Source organism: Pipistrellus kuhlii, unplaced genomic scaffold, assembly GCF_014108245.1.
Source record: "Pipistrellus kuhlii isolate mPipKuh1 unplaced genomic scaffold, mPipKuh1.p scaffold_m20_p_33, whole genome shotgun sequence".
NCBI lineage: Eukaryota > Metazoa > Chordata > Mammalia > Chiroptera > Vespertilionidae > Pipistrellus > Pipistrellus kuhlii.
The window spans coordinates 2908854-2929348 of NW_023425533.1; the positions used below are offsets into that span (position 1 = coordinate 2908854).

Below are 20495 nucleotides of genomic sequence, written 5' to 3' on the forward strand. Positions count from 1 at the left end.
TCAGGGCTGGTGAGTGCAGCAGAAGTGGCTGGAGCCTCTCCTGCCTCTGCGGCAGTGCTTAGGATGTCTGACTGACAATTAGGCCCACTCCCCATGGGCCTAAGAGAGCAGTCAGACATCCCTCAAGGGCTCCCAGACTGCAAGAGGATACAGGCTGGGACTCTAGTATTTATATAAATGTTTTCTAACTCCTGACTCCATTTTGTTCCTAAATATATACACACTGACTAAGGCAAGACCTGATAACATTTTTGGAAGATTATGAAAAGATCCAAAACTCTGTTTTAAATTATCCTTATTACTGCAGATATGCCTTTTACCATTTTCATGTTTTTACCTTATCCAAATCTAGAGAATAAGAACCAAGGAATTCATCTCCATTGGTTTTCAGTACTTATTACTGTGCAGAAATCTCACATTTCCTTAGATGCCCTCAAATTTGCAAGTTCCTGACCTGCCAGAAAAGAGATACTCTTTCTACCTGTGAGGCAATAACTCTGTGCAACAGAGCAAGTACCAGACAGTTTCCCAGAAGGTTTTTGTAGGCATTGCTATCAAGTATAATCCTTGTTCCTGAGAGGGCAGGGCATGGTGGGGCTAACTCCTGACTCCACTTTGTAACTGGACCCTAGCCCTCACCCAACCAATCAGGGTCAGCCAAAGCAGTGACATCACCACCCCTATAAAACCCTTTGATCTGTTGAAGCTCGCTCTCTTCTGCCACGCTGATGTCGGTGTAAGTGGGACAGAGCTCATGCTAGCATGGAACAGGCTTTCTGCTATTGCATCGGACTTGGCTCCCTGGTGGTCCTTGGAGATCATGAAATTTGGGCATAACAGTTCCTTGATGGTAAACTTGTCAATTTTGATTAGCTAATTTTACCTTCAAATATGACATTTCTGGTGTGGTTACAGTTACAGATTTGATTTTACTTGGGAGTGAATTACAGTATTGTTTCAATTACTTGGTCAGCCTAGAGATAGATATTAAGATAACAAGTGTTATGAATGAAGAAATTAAGGCTCACAAAAGTTAAATAATTTAAGGTTGAACAGCTAATAAAAAGCAGAGTTGAGAAATAAATTCATTTTGCTTATCATATTTAAAAATATCAAACATGTAACCATCTTTCCATATGCCTTCCTGGCATTATATAGAGGCTAAATAGTGAGCATTTGAACAGCTTCCTGTACATCTAGAATCATCATCTTTAAAGTTTGTTTATTCCCCTGAAAATTTATATCTATAATTTGTTTTTACATTAAAATATCATAATTTAAGCATGTAAAAATTTTATGTGTTTCTGAATTCCGATGGTCTACAATTTTTAATATTCTGAAAAACTTAATCTTCTCTATCCTAAAATTTGACAATAGGTGCTACAGCATAATATTTTTTCCATGGATTTTTTTTTGGAGATCTCTTGAATTTCACACCACTTAAAGAGTGAGATATTTCTGTTACCCAGTGATTTTTGAGAATTATAATTTAAAAAGAAGAAAATGAAAGAGTGGAAAAGAACACCTCATGGTATATCACTTTTTGAGTAGAGAATACCAAACACAATACTAAAATCATCCCAATGCAAACTCACAAACAGATTTTTCCAATTAGTTTCAATCAGTTCCACCTTAATCACATGTAACTAGTTCTTGTTTATTCTTCTTGGATCAGCAGTCTACCTTTTGAAGTCCTATGCTTCTGTAGTGATATGTCCTAAAAATTTTGAATCTCCTGTCCTTTATACAATCCATTTCATTGTGGCTTCAGGCTTTCTTGGACTTTTCTTCCATTATACACAATAATTGTCCTATAGTTTTTGACAGGTGGCCCTCAGTTCACACATGATGTAAGGAAGATATAAGACTGACAAACTTGGGCCAACCTATTAGAATCATTGAATATATTAAGAAGGAGCATGGATTCCCCTATTAGGTAAAATACATTAATACATGGACCTAACCATGATCTTTTGATAGGGTGTTAGGCAGTATTTGTCAAAAATAAGTGTAAGGCGTTGTAGATTGTGATTGACAAATCTCTAGGACTTTACCATCTCACACCTGTCAGAATGGCTATCAACCAATTAACAAACGACAAATGCTGGTGAGGATGGGGATAAAAAGGAACCCTCATGTACTGCTGGTGGGAATGCAGACTGGTGCAGCCACTGTGGAGAACAGTATGGAGTTTCCTCAAAAAACTTAAAATGAAATTGTCACTTGACCCAGTGATCCCACTTCTAGGAATATACCCCCAAAAACTAGAAACACCAATCAGAAAGGACATATGCACCCCTATGTTCATAGCAGCACAGTTTACAATAACTAAGATTTGGAAACAGCCTCAGTTCCCATCAGCAGATGGGTGGATTAAAAAACTGTAGTACATCTATAGAATGGAATACTATGCCACTATAGAAAGGAAGAAAATCCTACCATTTGCAATAGCATGGATGGAGCTGGAGAACATTATGCTAAGTGAAATAAGTAAGTCAGAGAAAGATAAATATCACATGATCTCACTCATTTGTGGATTATAATGAACAACATAAACTGATGAATAAAAACATATCCAGAGACAGAGAAGCATGGATCAGACCGTCAAACCTCAGAGGGGAGGATGAGGGGAAGAGTTAGAGATCAACCAAAGGACTTGTATGCACAAATATTAGCATAACCAATGGACATAGACATTAGGAGGGTTGGGCTACAAACGGGGTGTGTGGGGGGCTATAAGGGGATAAGGACACATATGTAATACCTTAATCAATAAAGAAAAAATACCATCCATAAAGTGTGGACCACAATCATTACTAATAAGCAAGAAATAATAACCTAGGAATGAAAGCTGATACATCAGCTTGTGAAAAGTTAATGTGCCAATCTAGGTACATGACTAAGAGCATGTTTCTATACACAGGGTGGAGCAAAAGTAGGTTAACAGTTGTGAGTCTGCAAATCATAGAGTTTATTTTTATATTATTATTTATTAATTATTGTATTATTTTCCATAAGAGAAACTGTAGCCCTAACCGGTTTGGCTTAGTGGACTGAGCATTGGACTGCAGACTCAAGGGTCTTAGGTTTGATTCCAGTCAGTGGCATGTACTTTGGTTGCGGGTACATCCCAGTAGGGAGTGTGCAGGAGGCAGCTGATTGATGTTTCTAACTCTCTATCCCTCTTTCTTCCTCTCTGTAAAAAATCAATAATATATATATTAAAAGAGAAACTGTAAACCTACTTTTGCTCTACCATGTATGCTGAAAAGATAGTTACTGAAACATATTTATATCAATAATAATTTGACTATACAAAATTAACCTAAGAGTTTTGAATTGATTTTCCTCTTTGCTTTGGCAGGTTTTCTATTATGTTGATCGGCAATAAAGGTATTTATTCTAATACTGTGTACTCAATCCTATGTAATAAAAGAGTAACATGCAAATTAACCATCACTCTATTCCACAAACCACACCCATAAGCCACACCCACCAGCCAATCAAAGCAAGTATGCAAATTAACCCCAACCAAGATGGCTGCAGCCAGAGAGAGCAGGAGGGAGGCTTGGGTTTCTATGGCAATAGAAGAAGCAAAGCTTTCTGCCTGCCCTAGCAGGCCCAGCCTCCACTCAAGGCTATAACGTTTCAATTATAGAAGGTAAACAAATCCAAACAAACAGCTGCCACTGCCAAGTGAGCAGGAGGCTTGGCTCTGCTCCAGGCTACAAAGTTTCAATTGTAGAACATAAATATATCCCAGATACCAGGGCCTCTGCTTGGGTGGCTGGGGGAATGGCTGGCCTGCAAACCATCACAGGCTCCTTGCCCAGGCTGCCTCACTTCAGCTAGGGAACCCCCACCCTGATCTGGAGCACCCTTCAGGGCAAACCAGCTGGCCCCCACCCATGCACCAGGCCTCTATCCTATCTTATAGAAGAGTAATATGCAGATTGATCATCACTCCAATACACAAGATGGCTGCCCCCATGTGATCAAAGATCCTGCCTCTATGTGGACATAAGATGGCCACCACAAGATGGCCAGCAGGGTAGGGCAGTTGGGAGGCACCAGGCCTGCAAGGGAGGGCACTTGAGAGGGACCAGGCTTGCAAGGGAGGGTAGTTGAAGATGATCAACCCTGCAGGGGAGGGCAGTTAGGGGTGACCAGGCTGGCAGAGGAGGGAAGTTGGGGGCAAACGGGCTGGCAGGGGAGTAGTTAGACATCAATAGGCTTGCATTGGAGTGGTTAGGGGGTGATCAAGCTGGCAGGCAGAAGCGGTTAGGGGCAATCGGTAAGGCAGGCAGGTGAGCAGTTGGGAGCCAGCAGTCTTGGATTATGAAAGGGATCCCAGATTGTAGAGGGTGAAGGTTGGGCTGAGGGACAACCCCCGCTTACCCCCATGTAAGAATTTCATGCACTAGGCTTCTAGTTAGAAAAAAGCAGACCAAATACACTTAAATTGTCTATTTTTATCCCTGTCTTTATAAAAGAAATAAGCCTTTTGTGTTATCTTCAGGCCATCTGAAAACTACCACAGGTAATTTGAGTGTAAGAGACACCTTGACAGTTTTGTTATTCTAAATTCAGGGCTAGATGTTGGGGAAGAAAATAACACAAGGGTCTATTAAAGGAAACTGACTGCCCAAGTAAAAGTAGAACATAGGTACCTAAGTACAAGAACAGTTTTATTCTTGGCTATCTCATTAACCAGCATGACCATATAGCATCCTATCTAATAATCTACTAAAGAAGGAATATGCTAATTGATCCTCACACCATCAAAAAGGTGGTGGCAACCACAGCCAATAAGGAGCAAATATGCTAACTGACTGTCACACCCTCAAAGATGGTGGCACCACAGCCACAAGATGGTGGTGCCCAGTCCCTTCAGCCCCACTGGGACGGCAGGAGCACTCCAGGGTCCCCCAGTCCCCTCAGCCCCCTAGCTTCCCAGGTCCAGTCTGAGGCACAGGTGAGCCTTGGATGGTGGCCGCTCACCCACCCAGAGCCTGCCAAGGCTCAGGTAATGAGGGCTGGCTGAGGCTTGTGCTGCTGGCAGTGGCAGCAGCAGACGTGTGATGGGGCATCACCTTTCCCTGATCACCAGGTTGCCTTCCGCTCCTGAGGGCTGCCGGACTGTGATAGGGGGCAGGCTGGGCTGAGTCACCCACTCACAGTACATGAATTTTCATGCACCGGGCCTCTAGTTTATAATAAACAGCAAAAAGAAACACAATAGTGAGTAAAAACTTTAGCTCTTCCTGAAATAAAGACTCTATGAATATGGTAAAAAGTAGTATAGAAAAATACAGGTTAACTATTTTGAAATGAAAATATACATACAGATGAGGCATACTTGGTCTTTTAATTTTTTTAAAATTATTTAAAGTATTAAATATGTCTCCTTCCCCCCCCCCCCCCCACCATTGACCTCTGTACAGCCATTCCCACCCCCTGGCATGCCATCACCCCCCCCTCCTACTATCTGTGTCTATGGGTTATGCTTTAATGAATGCACACAAGTCCTTTGGTTTATCTCTTAACCCCTACTCCCCTGCATTCCCTCTGAGGTTGGATGGTCTGTTCAATGCTTCTATGTCTATGATTCTATTTTTGTTCATCAGTTTATGTTGTTTATTATATTCCACAAATGAGTGAGATTATGTGATATTTATTTTTCTCTGACTGACTTATTTCACTTAGCATAATGTTCTCCAGGTCCATCCATGCTGTTGCAAATGGTAAGGGTTCCTCCTTTTGAATAGCTGCATACTATTCCATTGAACATAAGGGTGCATATATTCTTTCTGATTCATGTTTCTGATTTCTTGGGATATATTACTAGAAGTGGGATTATCTGGATAGAATATGTGAAAAATCAATGTCTATATGATTTTTTTGCAAAGCCAAATTTTATATTTTGAGATAATTTTTGTTTTAATTATTTAATCCTCTCCTTTCTATTATTCTTATACAGCTCTTATTTAATTTAGAGTACCATTATATGTATATTTTACACATATGGACCTAGATACAAGCACACAAAAATAAATACATATTATAGAAGGTTTAAACTTGAGCTTTAAAATCCAACCAAACTTTCAACATATTATAAGTGATGCATATACCATATTAGTTTTATCATTTAATTTGAACTTTAGAAAAAGTAAACAATTTTATATGTAAAACTCTAAGAAAAAAATATTGTATTGCAAGTTGATGCTCTGTGTTATGAATTCCGATTTTCTTAGGAATTTTCCAAGTATCCCCAAATATTTACTCATTATATTTAAGGTCTCAAAGTCAATTAGAGAACTTAGAAATTAAATTTAGGTTGACATTAAAGAAAAACATAAAACCGTACAACCCAAAAAAATAAAGAAAAACATAATCATTGTTGGCATTAAAATTGACTTTATAATATTACAGAGAAAACCTATATTATAATATAGTCAAAATGGAATAACTGTAGGCTCACATATTTTGTAGCATTGTTTAAAGTTGGCAAAAAAAAAATCCTTTGGTTAAAAACTTGGCTTACTATAATTCAGTTTCTTCTTATTACCTTAAACATTTAATAGCAGTAATGGTAATTTTTCTGGGAAGTGAAATCAGTAAATAGATTATAATTCCAAACTGTTGCCAAACTCAAGGGGTTCACTGGTGTTCTATTCAAGAAGGAGATGTGGTTGTTGCCAGCTAGTTTTATTTACTTGCAGCAATAAAGGAGAAAGTGAATTAACATCCAATGATATGCCTTCCTGAAGGAAGGCTTTGCCATTGTTAATTAGAATATTTGGTCAATTATATGTTGATTTATTTTTTGTAATTGGTTACACTTTCCTGGTTGAGCTTCTGTCAAGCTCATCACTTTGCAGCTGCATCTTCAAAACACTGTGCTACATTTTAACATTTAGCAAGAACAGCATTTAGTAAGACCTGCAGAGCCTTGTCCTATCTAACAAAACACAAAAATCAAGAAGACAAGTAAAAAGGCTATGTGAGCGGTGAGTCCCATAAAGAAGAGATTTCCACATATATATTTTATTATCACTACTATAAAAATTGTGGACACTACAATTTTTAAATATTTACTTTCTACACCCCATTGGATAGTTTAAATAGATGCTGGAGTATACATAGTTCTCTGAGGAGATAATTTCTCTATTACCAATTTAGATATGCCACTCTGCTACTGAAAGCCCTAGCAGGCGTCTTCAAACTACGGCCTGCGGGCCACATGCGGCCCGCAGAGGAGTTTGATCCGGCCCGCCAGGTTTTTTGGGCAGTGAGCGCAGCCGAGGTGTTACAGTAGGAATTAGTAGTTCATATAGTCCGACCCTCCAGCTCTCTGAGGGACCGTGATCTGGCCCCCACTTTAAAAAGTTTGAAGACGCCTGCGATGGTCTCTGTTAACCTCTATGGTGTTCATCTTTAGAGGATAATGCCAAACATTTCCCAAACTGTGAATTTGAATAAGTACTCTAGCAGTGTATGAACCTTTTAATTGCTCCTCATCCTCACCAACATTTGGTATATTCATATTTTACATGTTGGTGTGTTTGTTTTCTATGTAACACTAGTTTCTTTTAAAATATTTTAATAGTAAAGAAAATTAAAATGACATCAGCAATAATAAAAGAGAAAAACCCTCAGAGTAGAAGCTTTTTGTTTTGAATAGCAGTTTTTCAAGGTCTTAAAATTTTTAAGTGCAAAGTTTGTCAGTTCTCTGTTCTCAATGTTTCTGTTTCAATGAACAATGTTTCTTAATGTTCTGTTCTTGATAAGCAGTATAACTGACTCCAAAATTTTTAGAGATTCACATGAACAGAAACTTTTTTGTAGAGTTGCAATATTGAGAAGCTTTCATTTTTCAAATTATTACAGAGACCTTGAGAAAATGTGATATTAGACATCACATCAGACATTACAAGACCAAAATGAATACACTTTAACAAAACGCTTTGTATGTTAGAAGAACATCAGCAAAAGCTGACCAGCATTTTCTTCCACTTCTGTTACAGCAAAACAAAATGCTTTCTCTTGCCCAGTGATGTACATGAAAGTTTAAAATTATTATTTCTTGAAAATAATGAACAAATTACAATAAAAAAATAGCAGATAAAGCCAAAATGGCTTATTGCTCATAATTGTAATAAAATAAGACTAGTAGAACCCCATATTTAAATAATCTATGTATCCGTCAGTCTAAATGTGTGTCTAGTTTAGGAGAGGCAGAGAGAGGGCTTTCAGGGGGCACTGCTTGAGTTTTCTTCACAGGGAAGTAAATATCAAGAGTGGGAAAGAAATTGTGAACTTTCTGCTTGTGTCCTTTACCCAGTTCTCTACTCTGTTGCTCACTTTTTGAAATATAAGAACCACTTTAGGGATGTTTTTGTTTATATAATCATATGCAATGAAAATAATTTATATGTTTGTTGTTGACTTTTTACTTTGACTTATTGTGAAGTGAATATATTCATATATACATATATTCATTTTCAGATTTTGTTTGATGGTTTTTCTTTATTTTTTTAAAATATTTTTATCAATTTCAGAGAAGAAGGGAGAAAGATAAAAACATCAATGATGAAAGAGAATCATTGATTGGCTGCCTCCTGCACGCCCCCTACTGGGGATCAAGCCCGCAACCCCGGCATGTGCTCTTGACCTGAATCTAACCTTGGAACCCTTCAGTTCACAGCCCTACACTCTATTCACTGAGCCAAACCAGGTAGGGATAATGGTTTTTCTTTAGAAATGACCTAAGGAAAGAAATATTAGAAGACCTGAGTGAAAAGAGAGGTATATTATGTCCCAATTTCAGATTCACAACTATAAAAATACTTAGCAGACTTTTTTAGACGAGTTTGACTTGTAGGTCTTAAATTTACCAGAGAAATTTACAAGAGAAAACCTAAAAAAATGTAAGGAATATTTTAACTGCATCTTTATTATATAAAAGGGGATTTGCTACACTTGTTTACTTTTTGTTTTTCAGAAAATCACCTCCCCTAGGGGTTTGAATTGAAATGGAACAAACATATGTTGCCATTACACTTTAAAGTTCTTTAAAAGAAACATTTTTTCCTTTAACTGTATTTCAGTTTAACTTGATGATTCTCTTCCTGCTAAATGAGAGAAGGAGCTCCTGCTTTCTCCATCACAGGGAGTGGGCCGGGCATCCTCTTCTAGAAGCTTGTAAGTGAGCTTCCTCTGAGCAATTTTGGGGAGGAGCCCTGTTACAAACAGACTTAGGAGGCTTCTTCTGGAGAACAGAAGCTTGGAGGTAATGGCTGTCTTAAGATTTAGTTATTATCCAAGATCTCTGGAGATTTTGCAATAAAGGTGAGAAAAGAAGGAATTGGTGTTTTGGAGTAGTGGAAAAGGACTGTCATTTTGTGAGAGTCATTGTTTCTGTGAGAGAATTAATATTTAGATTTTGTATTTATCCAGATATTTTAAAAGTTCATATTTTTTAAATTGGGGGGAGGGGGTTAGATTACACCTGTAGAAAAAAATACTTCATGGGGTTGGAAAAGCTAACTTTTAAATAGAATGTTTTATGTTTCCATAAAAAAAAAAACAGTGTTAAAAGAAATAAATCATGAAACAGAACTTGATAAATTTATCTTCCTTACTTTAAAAAAATACAGTGATAATCCCAATGAAAAAAAGAAGTTGTTGGTTGGGGGTGTTGACTTTCCATATTACTTTGGTTGTTTTGATTGTGTTTCTATCAAATCTTACTGTTTTATTGGTTTGTATGGTAGATTCTGTAGTACTGTGTAACTGCAGAGTTAAGTACTTCTGAGAATTAGACACTTGATTATTTGTCAGGGGATGCTTATTATCTTAAAAGTATTGCTGGCTTATGAATGTGCAAAGGACAACCTTTGTCTACATCTCTACCTATCAAAGTAATTATATATCCCTGTTTGTACTGTAATATGAAAATGTCTGAAAATCTTAACCCAAAAAATAATAGATACATATTAATATAATAAAATAAAACAAATAATATATTTAGTAAGAAAGTATATCAAAGCAAATTAAGGGAGGAAATTTCCCACTTTTTTCTTCCACATTTCACTTAGTATGTAGTGCTTGTATCAGCATAACTGAGATGAGAATTTAAAAACATGGGAGAAAACTACCTGCCAAAAACATGTAAACATATAAACATGGAAAGATGTTCAAATATATTGATGATTAATGTAATTTCAAATTATATCTACATTAATAAAAGACTAAGATGCAAATTGACTATACCTTCACAATGCTCACTAGCCCATCAGGAATGAATATGCAAATTAACCCAAAATATGGCGGCCTATTTGCATATGCAGGCGCTGAGTGTCTGGAGTCATTCCACACTGCCTCAGCTGCTCAGGGCCTCTGGGCAGCATGGGAAGTCAGAAAAGCGACTCAGGGCCATAGCAAAAAGGCAGCTCTGGCAAAAGCGAAGGCGGTGCTGGCAGCCAAGGTAAGGAAGGCCCATTCAAGAATCTTGCACAAATCTTTGTGCATTGGGCCTCTAGTATGTATATATATACTGTATATATACACATATATATATGTATATATACTGTGTATATATACATATATTTTTTTTGTATATAATAGTGGGGAAAAATCAAAGGTATTCAACTGAAATGTAATCAGTGAAAAGCTCAGGTCTTGGAATATTGATGGTGTGTTTTTATTCTTTAGATTTTATGAACCAAACACACTACATTGACTTTAGCTGAAGGTGGATTTTTCTGTGGATTTGAGAATACTAGTTAATTGGTTTTTTGTGCTTTTCTTGCATTTCAAATATTTAGACTATATTCTAGACTTTGGTTCAAGCAAAAGATATTTATTTACATTTTTATGTACTTTTGAGACAAAATTAAAAAATATATTTAAATATTATAGGATAGTCACATAGGATACTGCATCCATACTGTTGAATACTATGTAGCTGTAAAAAGAATAATCTAATGCAGTGAGCTAAATTCAATGATAATAAAAAATTTACAAAGTATATTTTAAAAATAAGCAATTAGAGAATGGCCTGTATAATAATAGTACAACATATGAAAGAAAACCTAGAATTATAGTTGCTGCTTTAATTAATTGAAGATATACATGTAATTGTAGAGACAGAACATTTCAAACTTCTGTATATTGCATTTCTCCATTTAAAAAATATTGCATTTTTCCTTGTTTTTTATTTAAATTTTTTTTAATGCTGACATTATTGCAGGAACCCACCTTCCCCCTTACTTTTTCCTACCTCCACCCTCCCCCACCAACCTCTTTCTTGTTTGAAAAGAGTAAGTTTGAATAATTTTCATTATTATAAAATAATATAAACTTTTAACACATGAAAACATGCTCAAAGTCACTAATTATCCGAGAGATGCAAATCAAAACAACAATGCGGTACCATCTCACACCTGTCAGAATGGCCAACATCAACAAATCAACAAACGACAAGTGTTGGCGAGGTTGCGGAAAATAAGGGAAAATCTTATAAAAATAATTCCAAAAAGGTGATGTTGAAAATATTTATTGATGTGAAAATATGTTCAAATATATTCTTGAGAGCAATAAAGGTCTAGTTTCAAAAAATACCGTATTTCTCGGCATATAAGAAGACTTTTGAAACAAAAAAAGTCAACCGAAAATTGGCCAGAGTCAGAGAGGCGGTCTATTAAAAAAAGAACTGGTGTTACCTCGGAAGTAGGGGGTAGTCTTATTCAGCGAATATAGGCCTAAACCTATGTTTTAACTGTAAAATTAGGGGGTCGTCTTATATGCCGGAAAATACAGTACACATTTTAAAATATGTATAGGAAAATTCTAGAAATATAGGGCATCCCAAAAAATGTGTATACATACATTTATGATAGCTCAATTTATGTTTCTGTTCAGATTTAATCCACTGGAATTAATAATTATTCAAAGTATGTATACATTTTCTGGGACACCTTTTATGTAGAGCAAGCCAGTATATTTTTATTATTATTGTGAGGATTTGCTTTGTTCTTTGAAAAATCCAAAGATGAAATATATACAATATGCATGAGAGGTATTATCATAAATACTAAAATGAGGATTTATGGTCCCATTTTTTTCTAACTTTCACACAACTTAAATTGAAAATGAAAATGTCTAGAAGCCTGAGAAGGCTATTTGGATGGCTGCACTTCCTTCCCATCCTTCCCCCCTAAGGACTTAGGTGACTGCAATTCTGGTTCTAGTGATAAGATGGCCCTTGTCAAGTGTCCCCAATTTCTTCAGGCAACCATTTTTATGAAGTAGCTAAAGCAATAAAATATATTTTTTATTAGCAGATTATGAGACAGTCTCAGAGTGGGTTTGCATTTCTGTTGAAAAATTGCACATATATAACAGAAAAAAAGTCCCAGACAAGACTGATGTGAGAATTTAAACAGAAAATACTTTTTAAATGTAGCTGCACAAATTTAGACTATAGAAGGAAGACATGAGGTAATCCTTATTTCCTTCTTTCTTCTCCCCAAATAATACTTTTCATAAGAGAGATGATTTTATCATGAACCAAATAACAACTGTATCACAGAAAGCATCCTATCTAATAAAAGGGTGATATGCAGATTGACCATCACTCCAAAACACAAGATGGCCGTCTCCATGTGGTCAAAGATGACTGTCCCCATGTGGGCACAAGATGGCCATCACAAGATGACCAGCAGAGGAGGGCAGTTGGGAGGGACAAGGCCTGCAGGGGAGGGCAGTTGTGGGCAATCAGGCCAACAGGGGAGGGAAGTTAGGGGTAACTGGGATGGTGTAGGAGGGCAGTTGGGAGAGACTAGGCCTGCAGGGGAGGACAGTTGGGGAGGATCCAGGCCGGAAGGGGAGGACAATCAGGGGGGACCAGGACTATAGGGGAGGGCAGTTGGAGGGGACTAGGCCTGCAGGGGAGGGCAGTTGGGGAAAACCAGGCCATCAAGGGAGGGCTATTGGGGGTGGGGGGACCAGGCCTTCAGGGGAGAGCAGTTAGAAGAAACCAGGTCAGCAGGGAAGGGCAGTTAGGGGTGACTGGGCCAGCGGGGGAAAGCAGTTGGGGGTGACCAGTCCTGCAGGAAAGGGCAGTTATGGACAATTGAGCTGTCAGGGGAGAAGTTAGGTGTCAATCAGGCTGGCAGGGGAGTGGTTAGGGGGTGATTATGTTGGCAGGCAGAAGCGGTTAAGGGCAGTCAGACAGGTAGGCAGGCGAGTGGTTGGGAGCCAGCAGTCCTGGATTGTGAGAGGGTTGTCCCAGATTGGAGAGGGTACAGGCTGGGCTGAAGGACATTCACCCCCACCCACACCCCCATGTATGAATTTCGTGCACTGGGCCTCTAGTTTCAAATAATAAAAAGAAAATTAAACACGATATTCATATCACTGATGAGATTTCATCTCTTTCCTGTGTTTCAGAATGACACGTCTGCTGAAGTTTTGGTAGGGAAGTTTCTTCAAGTCATTTCCATTTAATTGGTTTGATTCCTTGTCTCTTTTTGAACAGCTTAAATTTATATCAGAAATGTATATGACTTGGTGAATCTGCATGTTTAGCCAGTTGAGTCCCAGAAAGGCAATTTGACTATAGAAGTGTGGGCAAGGAGAAGCAGCTAGCGTGATAATCAAAATAACCAGATCATGCAATAGCTTCATGGTTGGTAAACCCCGGATCGCAAGCCACATGTGGCTCTTTAGCCTCGAGTGTGGCTCTTCCACAAAAAACCACGTGCACGTACAATGCGATTGAAACTTTGTGGCACATGCGCAAAAGAAGTCAGTTTTCAGCCTGGGCGAGTCTATTTTGAAGTGGATCTAATGCCGAGCCACAATCAAGGGACCAAAGAGCTGCATGTGGCTCACGAGCCGTGGTTTGCCAACTCCTGCCCTAGCTGGTTTGGCTCAATGAAGTGTTGGTCTGCATACTGAAGGGTCCTGGGTTCAAATCTGGTCAAGGGCACTTGCCCAAGTTGGGAGTTCGATCCCCCGTAAAGGGCATGCAGAAGGTAGTCAATCAATGATTCTCTCTCATCATTTATGTTTCTATCTTTCTCTCTGTATCTCTTCCACTCTGAAATCAATAAAAACATATTTAAAAAAATAACCAGATCACAGGACCAGACCCTGCACAATCCACATGACACTGGGTAAGGCTCTTCCCATTTCACAAAATATTTCACATTAGAAACATCTTGAGAACTTTGGGTATAATTCATTTTGCTTCCTGCTCTGCAGCCATAGCATTTTAAATTAAAATCTCATATTAAAATAATTATAAGTTGAGAATTTGAGGTACATGTTATTTTGCTCCCTATTCTGCCACCATAATTTTTTGTAAGTAAAGTCATACCTTCTAGTTAGGGGAACAATACTTTCTATTAAACCACAATGAAGAAATCATGCAAGAGGCTATTTAGGCATTTTGAGGTTCCAGCAAGTGGCCTGACTCTCAGATCTTTGACAGCTATGCTAGGTTATTACCACATACTATATTGCATAGTTATAAAGATTTCTTTAAGGTCTTATGATCTTCCTTAAGTCGACATCTGTATACTTTCTTGAATAATATTTAGTAGGGGTTTAACATATTTTCATAACACTCATCACAATTATCTGACTCTTCAAGTCATGCTCTTAATGAGGTTGTTAGTGCTAAACCACACTATGTGTCCATGATATCTTTGATTGCTTTGGACTGACAGGACAGCAATAGCAGGTTATCATTTCCTCATGATAACCCAGTGGGGTCCTAAAGGCACAAATTATCCAGGAACGCAAATAATTCCCCTGACACTGCCAAAGATTTTCCCACACACTTGTCCTTCTTATAATACAACAGAAATAGTAAAGGTAAAATGTTTGGTTTGTGTTATCACAATACTTCTTTTATGTTTTTGTTCCCCTCCCCCTAAATGTTCCATTTCTCTGACCTTCTCTATCTGATATCCACTATTTATTATGATTTGTATCTTGTCTCCATTCTAATTGTCCACCTCTTTGTGCTTAGCAAAGTAAACTTACCTGGTCCCTTTTCTTTTTGCCATTTTTAAACTTTATTTTTATTGTTGACACTGTTACAGATGTTCCCCATTTCCTCATCCCCTTTGCCCATCTCCATCTGCCATGTTTTAGTCTAATCTGGTCATTACCCTTTGAAAACACTTTATTCAAGCTATTTTGTGAAGTTTCTGAAGAGGATACAACAGGTGAGAACCATTTACTAGCCTTAATGAGTTATGGTATCTTCAAAATACTGCTTTTCCAGAAAACCAGGCAGCTAAAATCAGACCAGAGACCTAAGGATTTTTCCACCACGTTTTGTGTCTTGTTTGATGTCTTGTCTGTATCCAGATGCATTAATTTAACATGTGCAAATTCAATAACTCTATAGTTAAACTAGGACTTCTTATTCCGTTTTCCCATTCTTCCAGTCTTATCTCTTACTACACACTTAGACAGATACTCATCTCTTTTTGTATTGTACCATTAAATATGGTTTAATATTTATACAATCTAAGTTAATATCCTCTGATGCAAGTGACTCATGCATCTTAACTATGCTATATGGTGTGAGAAGAAGACAACTCACCATCCTTGTCAGTGATTTGAAAGTTTTCTTTCCACTGAGATAATAAAGGTCTCAAACCCAGAACTGTCTTCCTGCCTGCTTATATGCAACTCTGTCATAATGCCTCCATAACAAACTCTTAAAGGCTGGACATTGGGTTCTGCCATCAGAAGATGTCCTTTATTCAAATTGGTTACTGGAATAAATTTTAAGTACCCTGACCCTTCTGTTATATGTCTCTGAAAGAATGTTGGGTTCTTTCTTTAGAGTCCCCAGGGTAGACAGTTTTATTTGTCTTCATTTCTTAATTACAGGAAGAGCTGTGTCATACTGCAGATCTGTTTCTCTAACCTGAATAGTCAGGTGACATGAGATAGGAGTCATGTTTACTAGTTCACTCTAATAATCCATGGAGTTGTGAGTGTCTCATCAACTTTATTTACATTTTATATTGTTTTTAAACAGCATTATCTTTTTCTTAAATTATTCTGTTTTCTTTTTATTATTATTTTTTCAATTATAAATGACATTCAATATTATTTTGTATTAGTTTCAGATGTACAGCAAAGTGGTTAGTAAATCAAGTACTTTATAGAGTGGTCCCCTCTGGCTTTAAGTACACACTACATAGTTATCTTGATATTGTTGACTGTATTCCCTATGCTGTAATCTACATATCTGTGGCTATTTTGCAACTACTAATTTGTATTACTTAATCTCTTTGCCTTAAGAGAACAGATGCTCAGAATGATCCATTGGCAGTTAAAGGCAATAGAAATTTAAAACTTAATTTTAATTTCTTGAGCATTTTGTGAGCAAAAGTTCAACAGAAGAGGATAGAAGTATTTTTCCATATTGGATTAGCAATGGCAAACAACACATGCTCAAGAACAAGGAAGCCATTTTTTAAATGTATTTTATTGATTTTTTACAGAGGAAGGGAGAGGGATAGAGAGTTAGAAACATCGATGAGAGAGAAACATCCATCAGCTGCCTCCTGCACACCTCCTACTGGGAATGTGCCCGCAAGCAAGGTACATGCCCTTAACTGGAATTGAACCTGAGACCTTTCGGTCCATAGACAGATGCTCTATCCACTGAGCCAAACCAGTCAAGGCAAGTTGCCATTTTTAAATGAGATGGAATGAAACTGGCATTTTTCTGCATAACAAATGTTTTTCAACCCCTCTTCAGGAATAGCTATATCTGAAAGGGAAAGTACTGCCAAACCCTGGGACACAAAGACACATGCCATGACTACCTTATAACCAAGTGAATGCTGTCATGCAGATATTGTTGATGCAAAATAATAGTGCAGAAAATATTTTTTACCTTTGTGTGGGAATGTAAAAGATATTTCATAGATAACTACTGTGGTTACTAATGAAGATGATTGTAGTTCACCAATATGTTCCCCATTAGGGACATGATACTAAGCAATACTCACTCTGACGTTACATTCATCAAAGTCCTCAAAATCTGAAGATTTTATATCATCCTTGACTCTATCAAATAGACAGGATTACAAGCCCAGGAGTCATCGAGTTCTGGTGGAAAGAGAATACTTCTGTTTGGGAATCAGATAGAGACTTGGCTTTGATTTTGTCTTTCCCTCTTCCCATCTTTGTGACCTTGCACATGAGAAGAAGTGCCCATTTCATCACTCCTTTGACAACTCACCATTGTTTCATTTCATTGTTTCTTGGTAAGTCAAATTAGGTAGAAAAATAAAATCTTGTTTACATTTGCATATATTTGATTATTGGGGAAGGACATTACTTTTTTATGTACTGTTCTAATTTTAGTCTTTATTTGAAAGTTTGGGTTTTGAGGATCCCCTATGGATAACACCTCCCTTTCTCCACTGAGCAAATTCATATGAAAGTTGCAGTTAGAAGCCAAGATCTCAGCTTTTGCCCAAGAGATTGCTCTTGAAGGACAATGACTATCCTGAGATTCAAGTGGGTCTTATAACATCAAATTTAAACAAATTTACCAAATAGCCTAGGGACTTGTAAATGTACAAGAAGAACAGAGTTACCTGTAATTGTACTACATGAGTTTGCTCACAGAGAATTAAATACCCATAGCAGGGAAGAATTACTCCCTCAGAACATTGTGAATTGCCTGTGGGTGTCCTTTACTCATCCATTCTCTCACAAGCTTGGAAGTGAGCTGTTCCTGGCCTGTCTTTGCTATTTATTTCTTAATAAGTAGTTAAGAGCTACTTTAGAGTTTTTTTTTTTAATTAACAGGTTTTGTCAAGTTCTTCTGTTTTTAACTTTGGCTAACTGTATTTTTTACCACAGTTTTTTTCAAATTCAGTATATTTAGATATCCATTTTCTATAAGGATTTTGAATGATGATTTTTGTTTAGAAATTATTTTGCTTGAAAAAAATCTATGAACACTATGAAACATTCTGAAGGATGAGTGAGATAAACTGAGTAAAAAGAGAGACATATCATGTCATAGGGCCAGAAGAATTAAAATTGTGGCTACTTAATTCTTCACAAAACAATGCATCAATTTACTGCAATCACAAACAAGAACCTAGTGAATCTTTTTTTTACATTTTTTATTTTAAATTTTTTAATTTAATATTATTTTGTATTAGTTTCAGATGTATAGCATAATGGTTACATAATCATATACTTTACAAAGTGTTCCCCCTGATACTTGACCAGCTGTGTCTTAACATCTTTTATAAAATAGTGTCAAAAGGGTAAGAGAAAATGTAAGAGATATTTTTAACTAGTACTTTATTGTATGATAAAGGATTTTGCTACTTCTTTTTAGGAAATCACCTACCCCTGAGTTTTGAATGGAAATTAAAGAGACATATATTGCGATTTCGCTTTGAAATCCTTTAAAAATGACCGTTTTTCCCCTTTAAGTGAATTTCAGTTTACTTGGCGATTCTCCTCCCTCTAATTTAGGGAAAGGCCCCCTGCTTTCCCCATCACAGGGAGGGGGCGGAGCATTCTCTCAGAAGCTTGGAAGTGAGCTGTTCCTGGCCTGTCTTGGGGGAGGGGCTGCATTTCATGAGGCTGCAGCTGACAAGAAGCTTCAAGGTAATGGCTGTCTTAAAGCGAGTTATTTTCTGGGAATTTCTTCGGGCTTTGGTATTACGATGGGAAAAAATAGATTGTTGTCTGCAAGAGGTGGGAATGAAATAGAGTTTGGGGGGAATTGCTGTTATTGTGACAGATTTAACCCCCTGAAAATTTAGTTTCTCCCGATATTTTTTGAAGTCCACAGTGTGGGAATGGGTGATCAGATTACAGCTTCTAAATTAAGACTTTAGTGAGGCATGCTGTTCATGTTAATTTTTACACGACATCCCATGTTTTTATCTTCATTAGAGAGTTTATTATATTTTTATTTAAATATTTATTATTCTACACAAAAATAACGGATAGAAAAATGTAAACAAAAATTGGTTAGCACATACAAACAGAAATATAAATGTACACGAACATGAAAGGGATCCAGATATGCTGTTGAGTGATAACATTTGTAAAAAATATATGATTTTCCTTAATCAGAGAGCTAGAATCCCCTCTTAACAGTCAGCATCTCTAAAGCATTCAGATTACTGGAGGTTTCAAAATATATTTTAACCAGTTTTAGAATTTTTAGAATTGTTTTATTACGTGATCATTTTTTTATCACTAGAAGTGCAAAATGAAGCTGAAACAGTGCACCCATTTGGTTTTAGACATATAAACACTGGTAGATACACATACACACAGACTTGAAAACATACCCCCCTTGTCTTTTGCCAATAGTGGAAATTTTCCTGGACCTGATCAAGCGCATAGCCTGGTTGCTGTGTTGGCTATAGCCCTGTGTGTGTCCTCCTTGCAACTCATTCTTTCAGCCTCACAGGTATGGTATAGCTATTGTGAGCAAAAAAACATCTTTCTGTATCTTTTAAGTTTAAGAGTGAGACAGAGAAAGGATTTGGTTCATTTTTATTAGCAGTTTTAAAAATAGTATGTGGCATGATGCAATGCATACAATTGAATGTTATATAGCTGACAAATGGAAGTATGAACATGTAGTAATTTGAAAAGATGTCTGAGAAATTGTATTAGGTGAAAAATTAAAATTGAAGAATGGCAAGTACGATATTATGTCATTTAAAGATGAAGTACTGTGTTAACAAAATTTGTGTAACAAAATAAGAAAAAATATAAGACTACCTATTAATGGGATTGTTTGTGTGGTTGGAGAGACAGGACACTTTATTATTTATTTAAAAATAATTATTAATATATATTTGGTCATTTTTAAAAGACTATCAGAAAAAAATTGGCATAAAATGTTTCAAATTAGGGGGAATTATATTTGAACTGATTCATTAAAAAGGACATTGAAAATACTTATTAATATGGAAAATACTTTCAAACCATGGGCTTGAGCACAGTAAAATGCTGGTCTTAAATTACATGCATTCATGTATATATGTCAAGAAAAAATATGGAAGGGTACTCAGAAGACAATAATATTATTTTTTCCAGAATTATACTTTTTTAAAATAAATCTTCATCTGTTCAATTTTCACAAGCATGTCATTTTCTTTTTATCAGACCATTGGAAGTATAGAGATTAGCATTCCATTTTTTGTGCAATGCATAACAAAACTGTAAATTTGAGCATTGTATATTCTAGAAGCCTGAGAAAATTGCTGTCTTGGCAGGATGTAGTAGTTCCCAACCTTCTCCCATAAGAAGGAACTACAGTAGTAACAGGGTGTAGTTCTGCTATTGGTCACAAGATGGCACTTGCCAGATTTTCCAAGTTTTCACTAGACAACTATTTTATGAATTGAGCAAACAAATTAGAGGGGAATTATATTTGAAGTAATTAATGAAACATATTTTAT

General features: G+C 36.9%; 1 long non-coding RNA gene across 1 annotated transcript in view; it reads left to right on the top strand.

The window, feature by feature from the left end:
• Window positions 1-18575: 18575 nt before the first annotated feature.
• The window catches only part of LOC123651010, a 29218-nt gene continuing 27298 nt past the window's right edge, over window positions 18576-20495 (top strand). The window contains exons 1-2 of the long non-coding RNA XR_004991994.2: window positions 18576-18678; window positions 19396-19495. This is a non-coding gene — a long non-coding RNA (uncharacterized LOC123651010). The remainder of the gene's footprint in view (window positions 18679-19395; window positions 19496-20495) is intronic.